This window comes from Castor canadensis, chromosome 4 (genome assembly GCF_047511655.1).
Source record: "Castor canadensis chromosome 4, mCasCan1.hap1v2, whole genome shotgun sequence".
Classification (NCBI taxonomy): domain Eukaryota; kingdom Metazoa; phylum Chordata; class Mammalia; order Rodentia; family Castoridae; genus Castor; species Castor canadensis.
The window spans coordinates 55195185-55212073 of record NC_133389.1 but is presented as its reverse complement, the minus strand read 5'-3'; positions in this window follow the sequence as shown (position 1 = coordinate 55212073).

The window sequence follows — 16889 nt, the reverse complement described above, 5'->3', positions numbered from 1 at the left end:
AGAGCTTTCATCATTCTATTTCATGTATGTTTATGAAGTCTATCAGCCATATTCCCTCACCTTCACCTCCTTTCTTCACCCTCCCCCACCCCATAAGTACTCCACACTGTACCTATTTCACAGTCCTGTCTTTCATTTTTAATTCCAAAGTCAATGTTCAAAGGTGTTTCTTGATGTATCCCCATTGTGAATATACTTAACTTTGGTCAGTTTAACCCCCTTTGCTACTCTCCCTTACCCCTTCTCTTCCAACCCTCATTATTCAACAGCCTTCAGTACATATACTTATGTCTTCTACCTTATCAGATATTAGGCATTTCAAAATTATTGGCTCATTCTCTTTTCCTTTCCCTCATTCCCCAAGCACCATACAGTACAAGTCCTTTGCCTGTTTTTAATTGGGTTATTTATTTTTCTGTGGTTGAATTTTAGGGATTCTTACTTATTTTGGATAATAGAATAAGTAAATAAGTGGCTTACAAATAACTTCTATCATTCTGTAACTGACTTTTCTAAACTTGTTTTTTTATTGCATGTGATCTCCAAAGTCACTATTTCTTTAGATTGTGGTAAGGTAGTGTTTTGGCAGAAATTTTCTTGAAGAGTCTGGCTTAAGGGGTTAAGGGGCTCTCCTCAACCACCTACCCAGGCCACTTACAACTCTGCTTGTGCCTTCATTTCTTGCTTGGGCTGAGCCAAATGGTCAACCAAGAGTCAAGGCTGTGAGTCTTCCTAATGCTTTTATTGGCATGCCTGCTGAGGCACATATGAGCATGGTATGGCTTGTAAATTCTGCTGTATACACATGAGCTTTTTGATGTCCTTCATCAAAGAATTTCTTTCCCAGGCTTCTGTGTGTCTATTGTTTGCCTTAACTGTTTTGTTTTGTTTTGTTTTGTTGTTTTCTTTCCCCAGGTAGTTGCAAGTTGTTCATTTGCCTTTCAATATTTTGGAGGAATGACCTCTACATAGTCACATTTCCACCAGAAAACTTTCAAAGTTAGATAAAACAAAGGCAAGCATCTTACATCAATCTCCCAGCCCTTAAGCCGGTCAAAAAAATTGACAAATGCACTTCAAGAATGAGTTCTGAGGGCTGGAATGTAGCTCAGTAGTATAGTATGTGCTTAGCCTGTACATGTCCCCAGCACTGCAAGAAAGAAAAAGGAACGAGATCTTCTGTCTTCACTCTAGAATCAGGGACCAAGATTTCACACTGAGAATGCAGTATGCAGTGCATTGACTTCAAGACCACCGCTGAGTCACAGGGGGGATAGGAAAAAGTAAGTACAAATGCCACAACACTTTAGTATCATTTTATTTCTTTCTTAAATCAGCATTTGCTTGGTTATTGTGAACCTTTAATTATTTTACAAAGTCAAATTTTTAAACAATGTTGTCCCTTTTTTTACTTTTTTCTTTCTTTCTTTTTTTTGTTTTTGTTGTTATTCAGGAATGTTTTCACTGACATTCTGCCAGGTGGTTTTAAGTTCCATGAATTCAAACTTTCCTACTGTAGATCCTTTCTCAGAATTGTAACTAGAAGTTGAAAATAACTACTGTGCTTTTCTGTTTTCTTTATAGGATTCAGCATATTACTATCCCTGTGTTGGATTCTCAATAAAATACTGAGTAATTGTTCAGAGTCTCTATTGTATGTTTCTCCCTTCCAGTTATAAAGTAGTTCTTTAAAAAACAAACTGTTGTATTGCTGTTCCTGTACTGATTGCTATTTAATTCTAGAAGCTGAATTTTCTCTTTAATCATTGGCCTAAACCTTTAAAAATCCCTGTACATTAAGGGCCAGCAAATGTTTTCTGTGAAGAGCCATATATTAAATATTTTATGCTTTGACAACCACATAATCTGTCACATCTACTCAACTTTGTCATTATAGTGCAATGGCATCCATAGGAAAAAAGCATACATAAATGAACATGACTCTGATTTAAATAGCAGACTGTATGTGACACACTGACTGTACTTTACCTACTACCATTATTGCATGTGGACACCTATGTTTCCAGCCCAGTTGATGGTTTAGTCTTGGCTCATTCTCACCAAAAGAAGGCAGATTTGTTTTTCAAAATTTCCTTAAAATGGAGAAAAATGAGAAACTTGCATCAATTCTTCCTTCCTGTGTATAACTGGTACTTATATTGAAGGTGCTTCCTATAATCTGAAACAGAATTCTAAGGATGAGAGTAAGACAGGCCCCTTCACATTCTTAGAAGAAAATTCTCCTGATTTATTGAAATAACGTATTGTTACAGTGGATGAGTGTTCCTTGATTCTTCTGGAGAAACATCTAAGATTAACACACTGCCCTAAGCACAGCAGAAGGATTGTAAGCAGTAGGAAGAGAGCACGGGAAGATTTATTTGCAAAGTGAAAGTGCACCTCTAGACAGGAGGCTGGCAGTTTGAATTAAGCCTGACTGCATCAAAGTTGTTGGGGCTTGGGTTTTGTTTTGTGTTTTTATCACTCAAGGTTACTAAGTGGTCTAAAATTAGCGTACCCCTTCCCCACCACCCGCCACAATTTGGAACTATGTAATTGCTTTCCTGAGTGTGGGATGTGTTATGTCGGCACTTTAGAAAAGGTGAGGACAGGCACCTGTGCATCTGATATTTTTTGCCCATCCCTGTTTAGCCTGCCAGTGGAAGGTCATACAGGGGTCATTGTGCCTTTCACGTCATAGGTGCACCTTGATATGGGAAGTGTGCTGGATAAGGAGGACATAGGACTGATATCTTAATTGCAGGTCCAAGGTATGACCCATCTGGGACTTTGTGATTCCATCTGTGCACTAGGAAGAGAGAATGTCAGCCAGGACATTTCCTTGGTCCTGTCACGTCTACCTAGATGTCTACATTAACAGTGAGATGCAGTTCATCTTTTCAAATATTTATTCCGAAAACTTAAATTGCACTAATGTGAAATGTAAGACTAATTTATCTATGCAAAGCCTATTTAGACAGAAATAATTTCATAAAAATGTTTATATGATTTAAAATTTTAAATCTTTGGGAATATACCTCAATAGTAGAGTGCTTGCCTGGCATGCATGAGGCTGTGGGTTTGATCCCCAGCACTTCAAAAAATAAAAGTGTCACACAGTACAGATACAGTAACAATACCAAAGGCAATGATGGGAAGACAGAAAAAACAGTGAAAACAGTTTCCCCACAGCAAAAAATTAGTACAGGAGCCAGAGGGAAATGAAGAAAAAAGATACTGAGATCCAGACACTAACAAAACAAAGATAAACAATGCCAAAGAACCCAATGAAGCCCACAAGAATAATCTGAAAGAAGAAATTCTACAGGTAATCAGTGAGAATTTTATAGAGATGATACTGGATATGGTCAACCAAAATGTACGGGATACACTCAAGAAATTACAAGACAACAAAAATAGAGAATTTAAGAAAGCACAAGAAGAAATAAAGGAAACCATAGAAGCACTGTATAAACACCAAAGTGAAACAAAGAACATGGTTAATAAAGAGATAAATGAACTCAGGACAAAAATAGACAACATCAAAGAGAAGTGACTCAGGATATGGAAAACTTCAGAAAAAAGAACAAAATAGAATTGCAAAACAAAATGGAAGGCCAATCCAGCAGAATAGAACAAGCAGAAGACAGAATCAAAGAACTTGAAGATGAAATGGTAATTAAAGGAAAAACCGAAGAACTATTAGTTAAACAACTCAAGACCTGTGAAAAGAAAATGCAAGAACTCACTGACTCCATCAAAAGACCAAACTTGAGAATCATGGGCATTGAAGAAGGAGAAGAAGTGCAAGCAAAGGAAATGCATAATATATTCAACAAAATAATTACAGAAAAATCTCAACTAGCAAAAACCCTTGGTCCTTCCTATTATTGCTTATACTCTCTCTTCAACAAAATTAGAGATAAGGGCAAAATAGTTTCTGCTTGGTAGTGAGGGGTAAGGGGGAAGTAATGGAGGGGTGGGGACAGGGGGGAGAAATGACCTAAACATTGTATGCACATATGAATAAAATAAAATTTTTTTAAAAAGTGTCAATATTTATATATTTTAAAGCACTTCAGAATTATATTTTCATAAAATACAAACTGTACTAATTCCACCTTATCTATTCATACAAAAAATTTCAAAGACTGAGTTCTATGTAAACATTGCTACACATATTTAACTTAAACTGTGTTTCTAAGAGTAACAAGAAAATACCTTTAATTTTTTTCCTTTTTGGCACTGCAGATCCAACCCAACACTTTGTAAATGTTAAGCAAACACTCTACCATTGAGCTGTATCCCCAGTCCTAAAAAATGCACAAAAAACCAACCACAACACAAATATTTTAAACCTAGGAACAAATAATTCTATTTAATAAAACATGGAGGTTTTGAAATAAATACATCAGGAAATACCAGAACGAAATGCAGTCTGAAGTGGACAACCGTGCTTTCATATACATTCACACCTACTTACATCTTCTGAACTTCATAGTTCACAGGGGTTTGGAGAACAAGTCATAGAATATTTACATACTGGGTTTGTACAGATGAATGTTTGAAATCTGACTTGCTTACCTTTTCTTTTTTTCATATCATTTCTAGGAAAGCAGAATGTGACACTATTCCTCAGAATGCCTAAAATAAAGGAAATTGTTTCCATATGCTGCAACAAATTAGAAGCATATACATGATTTCCAGAGACACACAATGCAACTTAAAGTTAAAGCTCCCAGAACGACTTCCTATGTTAGTACAAAAAGCATCATGGACGAGAGTATGATTACTCATAGCGACTATTTCCTGTGATGTGTTTGAAGTTGTGCATGGTGGAAAATGATATTACTGAACCACACATCCTTCTTCTGTTTTCCCTTTTAACAGCACAGCTAATAACCTTCAGATCTTTACCTTCTCCCATCTATCTTGTGAGGTGTCTTTCATCCTACTACAAAGAACAGATAAGGCAAGGAAAGAAACATTTTCTACAGGATCTAATTGGAAAAGCTCTAGATTTCAAGAAAGAAAAGAGCATATCTCTTTTTAGCTGAAAACCATTTTTTTGTTGGTTTGTTTCCAAGATAACTCTTCTCCAGCAGCTTGCCCCAATTTTCAATACTTTGATGTCACAATGAAAGTTTAGCACTATTACCTTCATTTAAACAAAGACTGATTTACTTGTTGAACTGCACGTTAAAAAATATAAAATGCAGACAGGCACTGCCTATATTCTCACTAGTTGAGAGACTGAGAATCCGGAGGCTAGTGCTTCCAGCCTAGACAGGAGGAGAAAAGTTTGCAAGATCCTATCTCAACAGAAAAAAGATTCCTTACATAGATATTGGCAAAATGAATAAGACTCAGCCAGGCCTTATGTGCTCAAAGCAGACCCAGGGGACTAAGATCCGAGAATGACTCTCAGTGCTCTGATGCTGACCTGTGTTCTCTTTTACTGCATCGTTGCACCATAGCCTTTGCCTTTAAATACAGCTGGCCTCCCCCCATCTCCAACCCTGTCCATAAGTTCCACATCCAGCATGTTTGGAGGTGGGAGAGTATAGAGATTACAGCTGTACTGATCATGTACAGATCATTTTCCTTATTATCACCTAAAATGTACAGTATAACAACTGTTTACATAGCATTTATATTGCATTAGGTATTGTAAATAATCTAGAGATAATTTAAAGTATACAGGAGGATGTGCACAGGTTAAATGCAATTTCTGCACTATTTTCTGTAAGGGACTTGAGCATCCTTGAATTACACTATCCTTGGAAGTCCTGGGACTGACCCCCGGATTCTCAGTGACCACCGTAGACAATTTATATAAGCATATTCAGTGAATCTATTGAGTGTTTTCAGATATCCAAACTGGTGGGAATAATACATTTACGTATTCTATCTGTACAATGTCCTGGAAGGCAGAAGTCTGTGATTGGAGGACTCTTCACAGACAGGTGTTACAATGGTGTTGACCTAATTTTGAAACATGGAGCGTACACAGTATGCCACATTATTTCTAGCACCCCTCTTTTAAAGAGTGAGATATTTATGATTTTTCTGGGTACCTTTGGGAAATAGCAAAGATATTTTAAAGTATGAAAGACTTTTTGTTTTTTCATTTCAGAGCCTAATCTTGGGAAATCTAAAGAATTATGAGATATGGGTATTTGATTAAAATAGGATCAGTACTGATTACTTATTAATTGTCATAAAATACTTAAAACAGGAGACATACATTCCATTGTAAGGAATACTGGCTCTTTCACAACTGAGGAAACTTTTCTTTTCAATAAATGCAACATTTAAAAGTCAATGCAAAGCCAAGAAAATTATCCTGCTGAGATATGGAGTCTCTGTTGCCTGTATAGATTTACAAAAGTAAATAATAATAGTTCTAACTCTTAAGGTTTTAAAACTAATCCATCATTTTGATGATGGTTTAAGAAAATCAGTATTTTAAACAGAAAACAAAATTCTATTTTTGCATGCATATTTAGCAGTAATAATCTCAGGAGACCTTTCTTCCTCTTCTTAAAGAATATATTACCTTGGGTTAAGCCCATCAAACTGAGCAAATGTCAAAATGTATTTTCTACTTTCTCTTTTGACTTAGATATTATGAACTAAACAAAATTCAATCCCATTCTTTCATACCCTTTATAACTTGAAAGAAATGGCCAAGTTTCATCCTTCACTATGATCTTTCATGTTCTAGAACAAACTTATAATTTGAGATAAACCTATTTACTGATTACCAGAAAAACAAACTCATCCAACAACCTGAGAACATCTTATCAGGTTATCACATCTGTCACTATTGCTCTTCATCTCACATATCTACATATCATTTTTAACCTATGTAACTTACATTTCAAAGAAAGGTACTAAGATGAACATAATTGGAAGCTTTCATAAAAAAACATTTTAAGTGGCCTAGAAATGCCCATAATTTTCTAGAACAAAATATAAAACATCATTTTACACATTCTTAAAATGTTAAAAAAAAAAAGAATACATTTTAACATGTTCCAAAGGCTTATCTATGTAGAGGAAGACAACATATGTATACTTATTGTGCCTAGTAGTCAACGCTTCTGAAGTTAGAAACATTACTTGGAAACTATCTAGGTAGCAAACGATTAGTGATCTGATATTATTCCAAGTTTTTATGATATAGAAAGGGGAAAATCATGTAAAAATCTTTATAACCTATTCTATGAAATGAAAGTAGTAAGTTTTTAAAGTATGAGACTTGATGGTTTGCCTGGCTCCTTCCATCTCTTATGATAAGTCTTAGAAATTGCTAAAGGAAGTGTCAGTATAGCATTTATGAAGAGAATTTTTCTACTCCTGTTGATAATGTAATATGCATGCCAGAAAGTGAGAAGTGGCAGCTATCACATAAATGTGTCCTTAGCAAGCATCTTTCCATAGCAGAATAACAAACACTGTGATTAAAATGTGGGTGATTAGATTGAATTTTTGAAGGATTATGTCATGTAGAACACATGAGTAGAATTTTGATAAGCAGTCATTCCCAAAAGATACCATTCCATTAAACTATGTTTTACCTCATTTATACCAGTGTGTATGTTCTTAAATTATTTTACCAACATTTAGAATCAATGCTTTTAATACTGCTAAGCAAAGGGGGGAAATGACTTAATAAAATACTTTTATATTGAGTGGAGTAGTGCTTAAAGTTATCCTAAATAAAAAGGTAAAATTTTGTCAAACTAAAAAATTTAACCTTTACACATTATTGTCAGTCATACTTAGTCTGGGACTATTTTAGAGATAAAGAATTAAGCAAGAAGAACATATAAAAGCTTTTTTGTTAGTTCTAATTTAATGTTCATGATACTACAAAGTGTTAGAAGTGGACTTTGGATCTATTGCTTAGAGACATTACTCAAAAGTACACTTAATAAGTAATGACTCATATCTACAGGTATATACTCTTCATGTATCTATATAACTCATCTGTTCTACAAATGCTAGATCACTAAAAAGGAAACAATGAATTACTGTAATCTCTTCTTATGTTCTACAAATCCTTTACATAAGAAAAAGTATTTCTCAAGAGTTTCCCCTTGCTCGTTGTTGTAGTCCTTGATTTTCCCATTAAGCGTTTAGTATTTCTCACTTTGTTATTCTACTGACAGGGAACAGCTGAGTCCAGAAGCTTGTGGTTTAGGGGAAGAAGAATTTTATTCCTGATTCTCTTTAATTCTTTCTGGGATTATCCTCCCAGTAATGAATTTCTTTACACATACATTTTTTTCTTTTTTACAAATACATCCACTGAGTTTCCCCAAGAACACAATATCATTACTTATGATTCTCCTGATTCATACTTTTTTCAGTACTTATCTACTGTAATCTTGTCATGAATTTGGCTTTGTTGGCCTTTTAGGGGAATTTGTTTTCTTTATTATCTGTTCACTTACAACCTCATTGAAAGTAAAATGAAATAATAAATATCCATATATGACTAATATTATCAAGAAAAGGAAGAATTAAACATGAAAAATTTAGAGTATCACTAGACAAAAATGAGAACTACTAAGAAAGAGTCATATATACAGGTCTAGAGTTAATCCAAATGAAGCATTTGTTGTATAGGTCCAAAATGAGGGTATAAGGAAAAACAGAAGTGGCAGAAAGAATTCTTTAAAAAAAACATATTATTGTTGTGCTAGGACACATTGTGACATTTATAATGTATCATAGTTGAATTCACTCCCTCCATTCTCCTTTTACCCACCCCCCCATGGCTGGAATAGTTCAGCAGGTCTCATTTTTCCATTTGCATACATGGGTACATAAGATTTCCACCACATTCACCCTCTTACACCCTTTTCTTATATCCTCCCCTTCCCACTGTGCCAACCTCCAGATAGGACCTGTTTTGCTTGCCTATTTTCTTTAAGGACATTTTTCTTTAAGATAGTTATACAGAGTATTTCATTGTGACATTTCCATGTATATATATTTTACAACCCCAACTGGTTTATTCCTTTTATTTTTCTCCTTTCTACCTCAGTCCCCTTCTTATGTGATTTGATTAGGTTTTAAAAGTCTATATTTATTCTTGTATAGAAAGTACACCAACCATATTTACCTTCTTAACTTCCTTCTATTACCCTCCCTCTCCCGTTAGTGACCTTCCCTTAGTGTGACCTGTTCTCATAATATTGCTTGTATTTGTATTGAATTCTCTATGTGGGGAGCAACACAGCTTCAGGTGAAAGGAGAGATGTCTCCTACTGTCACATTAGTCACTCATGGACAATTTACATTCTCAAAGGCAATGACTTTGACATTGAGTTAAAGTTATCTTTCCAGATATCTTTCTTAATTTTTTTTAATTATCATATTATTGTTGTACTGGGGATACATTGTGACATTTATGATATGTGCAGACCTAAATCATTGCCACAGAATTTGACTTAATATTACTTCAACACTATTACTAATGAATGATAAGTTCAGATAAAGCAATATTTACTGAGAAGAAGTGGGAATGGTTAAGAAAATCACAGTGCATCAGAATTCTCTGTGATCACTAAAATTGAAAGGTATGTGAACTGTGTTCATATGTGAAAAATGTATATGCAATGTAATTCTTTGTACAAACAAAGCAGAATGTGGAATAAAAATACCCACTTTTACAGCTTTTAAAAAAGCCAGGGCTGGAGGTATCACTCAAGCGATAGAGAACCTGTCTATCCAGTGCAAGATCCTGAGTTCAAACCCCAGTACTGACAAAAAAAAGAAGAAATAAAAATAAAAGAAACAATAGCAAAGGATCTCCAGCTTCCATAGTCATTTTCTATGAAACTGTGAACTTTGATCCTTTCAGCTGGACCATAGGGAAGAGTACTCAAGCAGAAGATGTGTTATCTCTACTCTATTTTAGATATTTTCAAGTCTGAATGAAGGCACCCCTTTGTCTAGGTAATCTAAAGAATTCTGGCTTAATATATAATCTAGAAATGATTTAAGAACTCAGCGAGAGCATTTGCATATCAGCCTAAAAAACCTCTTGCAATTGCTTTAAGTGGGTTGGGGACGGGATTGAGGGGGAGAGAGAGGCAATGTAAATAATGTGTAATATAAGTCTAATTGGAATTGTCACTATGAATCCTCCCTCTGTATAATGAATATATCCTAATAAAAATTTATAATAAAAAAGAGCAATTGCATATCAGCCTGACCAATAGCCAGGGTCTCGCTGTACTTCCTGAACTTGCTTGGTTTATCCAGCCGCAGAAGAAAGAAATACATGATGCTGAGAGACCAGTGTATTTCTCTCCAGTTAGTAGTAAGTCCAGGTGGGGGAGATATTTCTAAGTGATAATATACAGATATATGCTTAGAAAATATTGAAAAATTAATTTTAAAACAATATAGAGAGTTCTGGTCAAGATAATTACATTACTCACACATGGGCATTTTTTTTTATGCTGAATTGCCTCTGTACCATTGTTAAAGTCAACTGATCTTTGTTATGTGGATCTATTTCTGGACCCATATCCTGTTCCATTGATCTGTTTATCTATTGCATGTGGCAATAGTTTTTTACTTTAAAGAGAAATGGACAAAGACATTGGTTTTATTATAAATTTTTTGAAAAACATATTTGTCATTTCAATGAATATGAAAGAATGAGTTTGCTAAAACTTGTCACAAACCATGTGAGTTTTAGCAAACTCGTTCTATGATATTTTTATCTTTTATCTTATATAGGATACTATTCAATTCAAATTCAGGATAAGACTTCTAGTTACTCATTCCATCCAAATATGTAAATAATCATAGGTCATTTTACTTTCTAGAAAAGAACATTTAATGCATAAAAATGTGCCTTTCAAAAGATGAGGTGTGTGAGGTAGAGTGTTTTGAAACTGGGTAATTTGGCCCTATTTTCCATTATACTTTATGTGAAATAAATTAACTAAATCATACCTTCAGTTGTATAGAAGATCTTATGGGGCATAAGCCCAGACATAAAACTGAACTATAAAACATCTACAGTAAGAAATAGGAAAATATTATTGAGACCTTGAATAAGGTGACTGTATCTTAGATATACCACTGAAAACACGATGTATCTAATAAAAATAAACTGGACCTCATCAAAATTGATTAAATTACTTCTTTTTAAAAGTGTGTTTTTGTGAAAATGAAAAGTCACTGACTGGGAAAAAAATACTTGTAGAATATATATCCCTTCAAGTATTCATGTCTAGGATACCTAAAGAATTCTGACAGCTCAATAAGATGACAATAATCCCATTTTAAAGTGGGTGAAAGACTTGAATAGTCACCAACTACAGAAGATATATAAATTTCAAATAAATATATAAAAATGTTTTAACACCATTGTTCATTAGGGAAATGCAAATTAAAATTAAAATGAGGTGCCACTACACAACTATTAAAATTGCTAAGATTAAAATAAAACAAAGTGACATACCAAGGATTTGTGATGATATGCAGCAACTACTGATGAGTCTGTGAAATGATACAAGCATCCTGACAATGAACATGGCCATTTCTTAAATGGTCAGCAGTACACTAACCATCTAACCCAGGATTGAATTCTGAGGTGTGTTTCCTAGAGAAATGTAAAGATATGTCCACACAGAGACTTATGCACAAATGTTCATGAAAGTTTTATTTATAATAGTCCCAAACTGGAAAGAACTCAACTATCCATCACAGGTGAACAGATATAAATTGTTATATTTCCCTTCATTGAGATTTTATTTAGTAAGCTAAAAGAATTGATTGAAATATTAAAAGCACCTATATATGTAATGTACATTATATGAAAGGATCTCAGAATAACTATGCTGAATCAAAATGTCAGGTAAAGCAAGAGTACATGTTTTAAGTGTACTTGTAGAAAATTCTTTTAAAAATGCAAATTAACCCATACTGAGTAATAGTAGATCAAGGGTTGCCTAGGGACATAGAGCAACGATAGAGTGAGTCAGGGTATGTCCAGTGTAATCTTTCTGTCCATCCTTACTTGAATTCTTTTAGCAGTGTCTTCTTTTGTTTTGTTTTGGAGACAGTCTTGCTATACTATGTTACCCAGGCTTGCCTCACATTCATTATCCTTCTGTCTCAGCCTTGTGAGAAGCTGGGATTTCAGGTGTGTACCATCATACCTAGCTAGTATATTCTGTATGGAATTTTGAAAATTTTAATGAAGTCCAACTTATGAAATTTTTTCTTCCATGAATTGTGCTTTCTGAATTATATCTAAATAACATTTATTATCAATGCACTGTTACTGAATTTTCTCCTCTTTGGTCTTCTACGAATTTTAAACTTTGTCCTTTATATTTAGGTTCTGTGATCGATTTTGAGTTAATTTTTATGAAAGGCTTAAGGTCTGTTTCTAGACCCATTTTTTTTTCTTTGTTTGTTTCTTTGTTTTTGGTATGTAGATTCCCTTTCTACATACATACAGTTATCTAGAAGCACTGTATTCCAGTCAGAACTCTGGGAGATGATCTATGACTCTAACTCTGGTCTCCTTTCCTACACAGATACTATCTCCACCCACTTGTTCACAGACCCCCAATTTTGTTGATCTTCCCTTATAACTAAAAGACCAACAAGAATTTAACATGTATTCTAAAATAATACTTGATTTACTCACAAAAAGTTCAATAGGAACAAAAATCAGAGGACAAAAGAATAGTAAATGGTAGATTAAGCCAAACAACATCTATGATTACATTAAATACAAATAGAGTAACCATTCCAAATAAAAGTCAGAGATTGTCATAGTATATTTTTAAAAACCTTGAAGAACCATATATGGTGGTACACGCCTATAATCCCAGCACTTGGAAGACTGAGGCAGGAAGATTGAGAGTTTGAGGTTAGTCTTGGCTACATAGTAAGACCCTGTCTGAAAAACAAAGCAAAAAACAAAGCAGCAACCACCAAAAACCTGCAAGACTCTACTATATACTGTTCATAAAAGATACATCTACAAATTAAAAACTCACAGAGATCAAAAGTAAAATAATTGGGAAAAATAGACCATGCAATAGTAATTATAAGAAAATTATTTCATCATTTAAAAAGCAATGAGTGTTAATAGTGCATTAATCAGACTGCAGATAGCTTGCAAGAGTTAGCAATGGTCGTTTTAAAATGGTAATAGTATAAATTCAAAACAAGCTGTAAAAATGCTGCATGGATATTTGCTTTTATCTTTTATTAACACATTACATGTTAATGAGGTTCACCGTGACATTTCTATACATGCATACAGAATGCAGTGATCAAATCCCACCTTCCCTTCTCCACCCTTTCCCAAAATCCGCCCCCACACACACCCTTCCCAACCTCTGTTAATCACTATTCTACATTCGGGTTGTCCTTTTTAGCTTCTATATAGGAAAGTGAATAGGTGGTACTAGCCTTTCTGTGTCTGACTTATTTCATTTACCATAATGACACAAGTTCCATCCAATTTCATGAAAATGACAGGATATCATTCTCCTTTACAGTTTAATTATAGTCTGTTTTGCATGTGTACTACATTTTCTTTATTTATTCATTGTTGATAGGCACCTAGGCTAGTTCCATGTCTTAGTTATTGTGAATACAGTCTCTGTACACATGGGTGTGAAGGTGTGTCATTGTTGTGATTCACTTCATTTCTGGATCTATACCCAGAAGCAGGATAGCTGGATCATATGATATATCAGTTTTTAGTTTTTTAAGGACTCTCTGCACTATTCTCCACAATGACTGTACTGATATACATTCCCATCAATAGCATATAATAGCTTCTTTTCTCTACATCCCCACCAGCATTTATTACTTTTGCTTGTTTTTGATAATAGCCATTCTTTTAGGGTAAGATGGAATCACAATGTATTTTTTATTTACATTTCTCTAATGGCTAATGATATGAACCATTTTTTGTATGTTTTTGACCATTTGTATTTCTTCTTTTGAGCATTATCCATTTAGTTCATTAACTCATTTATAAGTGGATTACTATTATTTGTTAAGTTTTCATAGCTCATTTCATATTCTGGATATCAACCCACTGTCAGATAAGTAGTTGAATATTTTTTCCCACTTTGGTTTTCTTCTTTGATCTATTCATTGTTCTCTTGGCCATGCAGAAGCTTCTTAGTTTGATATAATCCACTTGTCAATTTTTGATTTTGTGTCCTGTGTTTTTGGTGTCCTGTGCCAATGTTTTGAAGTATTTTCTTGGTGTTATTCTCTAATAGTTTCAAACATAACCTTAAAAGAGAGAAAGGATAAATAGAACAAGGTAAAGCAAGTGCTACAAAATGTTAATAATTAGTCAGTTTTACTGAAGAATATAAGATTTCATTGCACAATTATTTCATCATTGTAGATTTAAAATTTCTATAAGAATAATGTACAGCAAGTAAATTCTGATGGACATTGAAAACAATTATCTTTAAATTCATTAATTAGAAAACATTTAATGGATAACTTATGTCAGAATATTTTGATAGTCTCAAAAAATACTATTGTTTTTATTCTTATATTCAGAAATCTCCCACTTATAAGGATTTTCATTATTTAAAATAAGCTGAAAATATTTTTAGAAAGAGAAGTTTGAAAATAAATGAGAAAGTAAAGTTATAGCATACAGTTTCTAAATTTTATTTAAGTTATAAGAAATATATAATTAAATTGAAGCAGAAAATTATAAAACTTATGCTCAAATAGCTATAAATAAATCTAGCAAAATTTTTTAACATAAAAAAAAAAGCACACTTCTCCCAATAGTCGAAGACAGTATTTGACAGAGTACAAGGTACAGACATTGAGGTCAGCGGTGGCACCATATGTTTTCTTCCCACTAGTCTAAGTTGAGGAATCGGGGCAGTTTTATTAATCACAAAACCAAGGTTATATATGGCAATTTACTTCTATTTTCTAAGATAGCACACAGTTATGATGATGTGTGTAATCTTACAGGTAAAGTGTTGCAAATACTTTCTGCATTTAGCTCAAAATAATTCAGGATGCTTAGGGAGCAGTGCCCCTTTGTTACCTCTTGGTAAAACCATTTCTATTTTCTGTTACATGAGACAAATATCTAGTGACCTTGAGAGTGAATAGTTGTGACAAGTGATAAATAGTGCAGGAATTCATTATGAATGAAACTTAAAATTTAACCTATTAGTAGGAAACATAATTTAGGGTGTGTGTGTGTGTGTGTGTGTGTGTGTGTGTGTGTGTGTGTGTTATCTCATTCCATCATTAGACTTTCTAGGAGCTGATAAAATTTTTTACTGAAATTTCATCTGATCCTTTGTATTACTGATAAAAAAATGTATTTCCCATGATAAGATGGATATTCCAATGAAAGACAGGACTATAAAATAGGTACACTGTGTGGGAGGGTACTTGTGGGAGGGGTGAACAAAGGAGATAAAGGTGAGAGTATATGGTTGATGGACTTCATGTATGAAATAGAAGAATGAAACCTCTTGAAATTGCTTTAAGTGAGGCAGGAGGGGGTGAAGGCAATCTAAGCAATGTCAATATAAGCCTATTTGGAATTTTCACAATGAATCCCCTCTGTACAACAATTATATATCCTGATTTAAAAAATCAAAATATAAAAGACGGATGTTCTACAGATGGTCCCAGAAAAATTCTAGATAAAGGTTCCACTTATTTTTTAATAGTAATACACACTGGAATAGCAGAAGTTTAGAGTTCACTGTTCTCTTCTGCTCTTTCCTCTACTCTGGGCAGCAGATACCAATCTTTAAGGGACATCAAGGGAGACTAAAATAAAGAGATTTTTAAGAGTAGAAGAAATTCAGCAAAGACATAATACACAAATAAAACTAAGCTTGAGAAATATTCCATGCACAAGATAAATTGAAGAAAATAAAATGTAAAACAAATTGAATTCATTTGATGAATTTGTCCCCAGTAAATTGGCAGCATTACAGAAAGCAACAAAAGAGCATTTTGAGATAATGGTTAAGTTTAAAGCTAAAACACAGAAATGCTGGCATTTTGTTTCATAAATTTGTGTTGGAAAACAAAAAAATATATTCCTTTCCATTAATTCAAATATTTATTTTTACCACACTTTTTCAAATGTTCCCTATCAATAAAAATTAAGAATTTTTTATAGGCATAAGATTTCTTATCATACCAAAAAAAGCAAAATAAAATATTTTGGAGACATTAAAAGAGCACCTATATTTCATTTTCTTTGTGCATAAGGAAAGGGATCTAAATTGAAAATTACCTCTAACATTTCAGAATGCTACTTTACAGTCTGCTGCAGACAACAGGGTGGAGAATGAGTAAGGTGAGCAATGACTTGTGGTGGATTTGAGGGAGAGAAATCCTATTCACACAGGAGTTGCAAGACAAAGGAAGTAATTCTAAATTACAGAGCTAAGACAAGTTATTATGCCCCACGTCTTTGATTATATCTTTAAGAATATCTATGTTTTGTTCTGCCCTTCTTGGAAAGGCCTTCCTTGTTATTATTTGAATATGATTAGAAAAGCCCCACAATTCAAACAGAAAACATTAATTAAAAATTATATTTAAAGAATATGAAGTTCTAAATGCCATCTCTGGTTCATTCTACATCTATTCAAAATATCAGAACTTTAATATTGTGCCTTTTTGATAAAAGTCATCATAGCTATTTTGGTTAAAGAAGGATATTATTAACTCAGAAAAGATAATTACGGCCTGAGAGCAATAGTTATTAAATTAAGGGATCACCTGAATATTAAAAATTATAAGTCATAATGAACCTAAATCATCTTAAAATTGTATTTATGTGGAATATTTAAACAGTATTCATTTTTAAA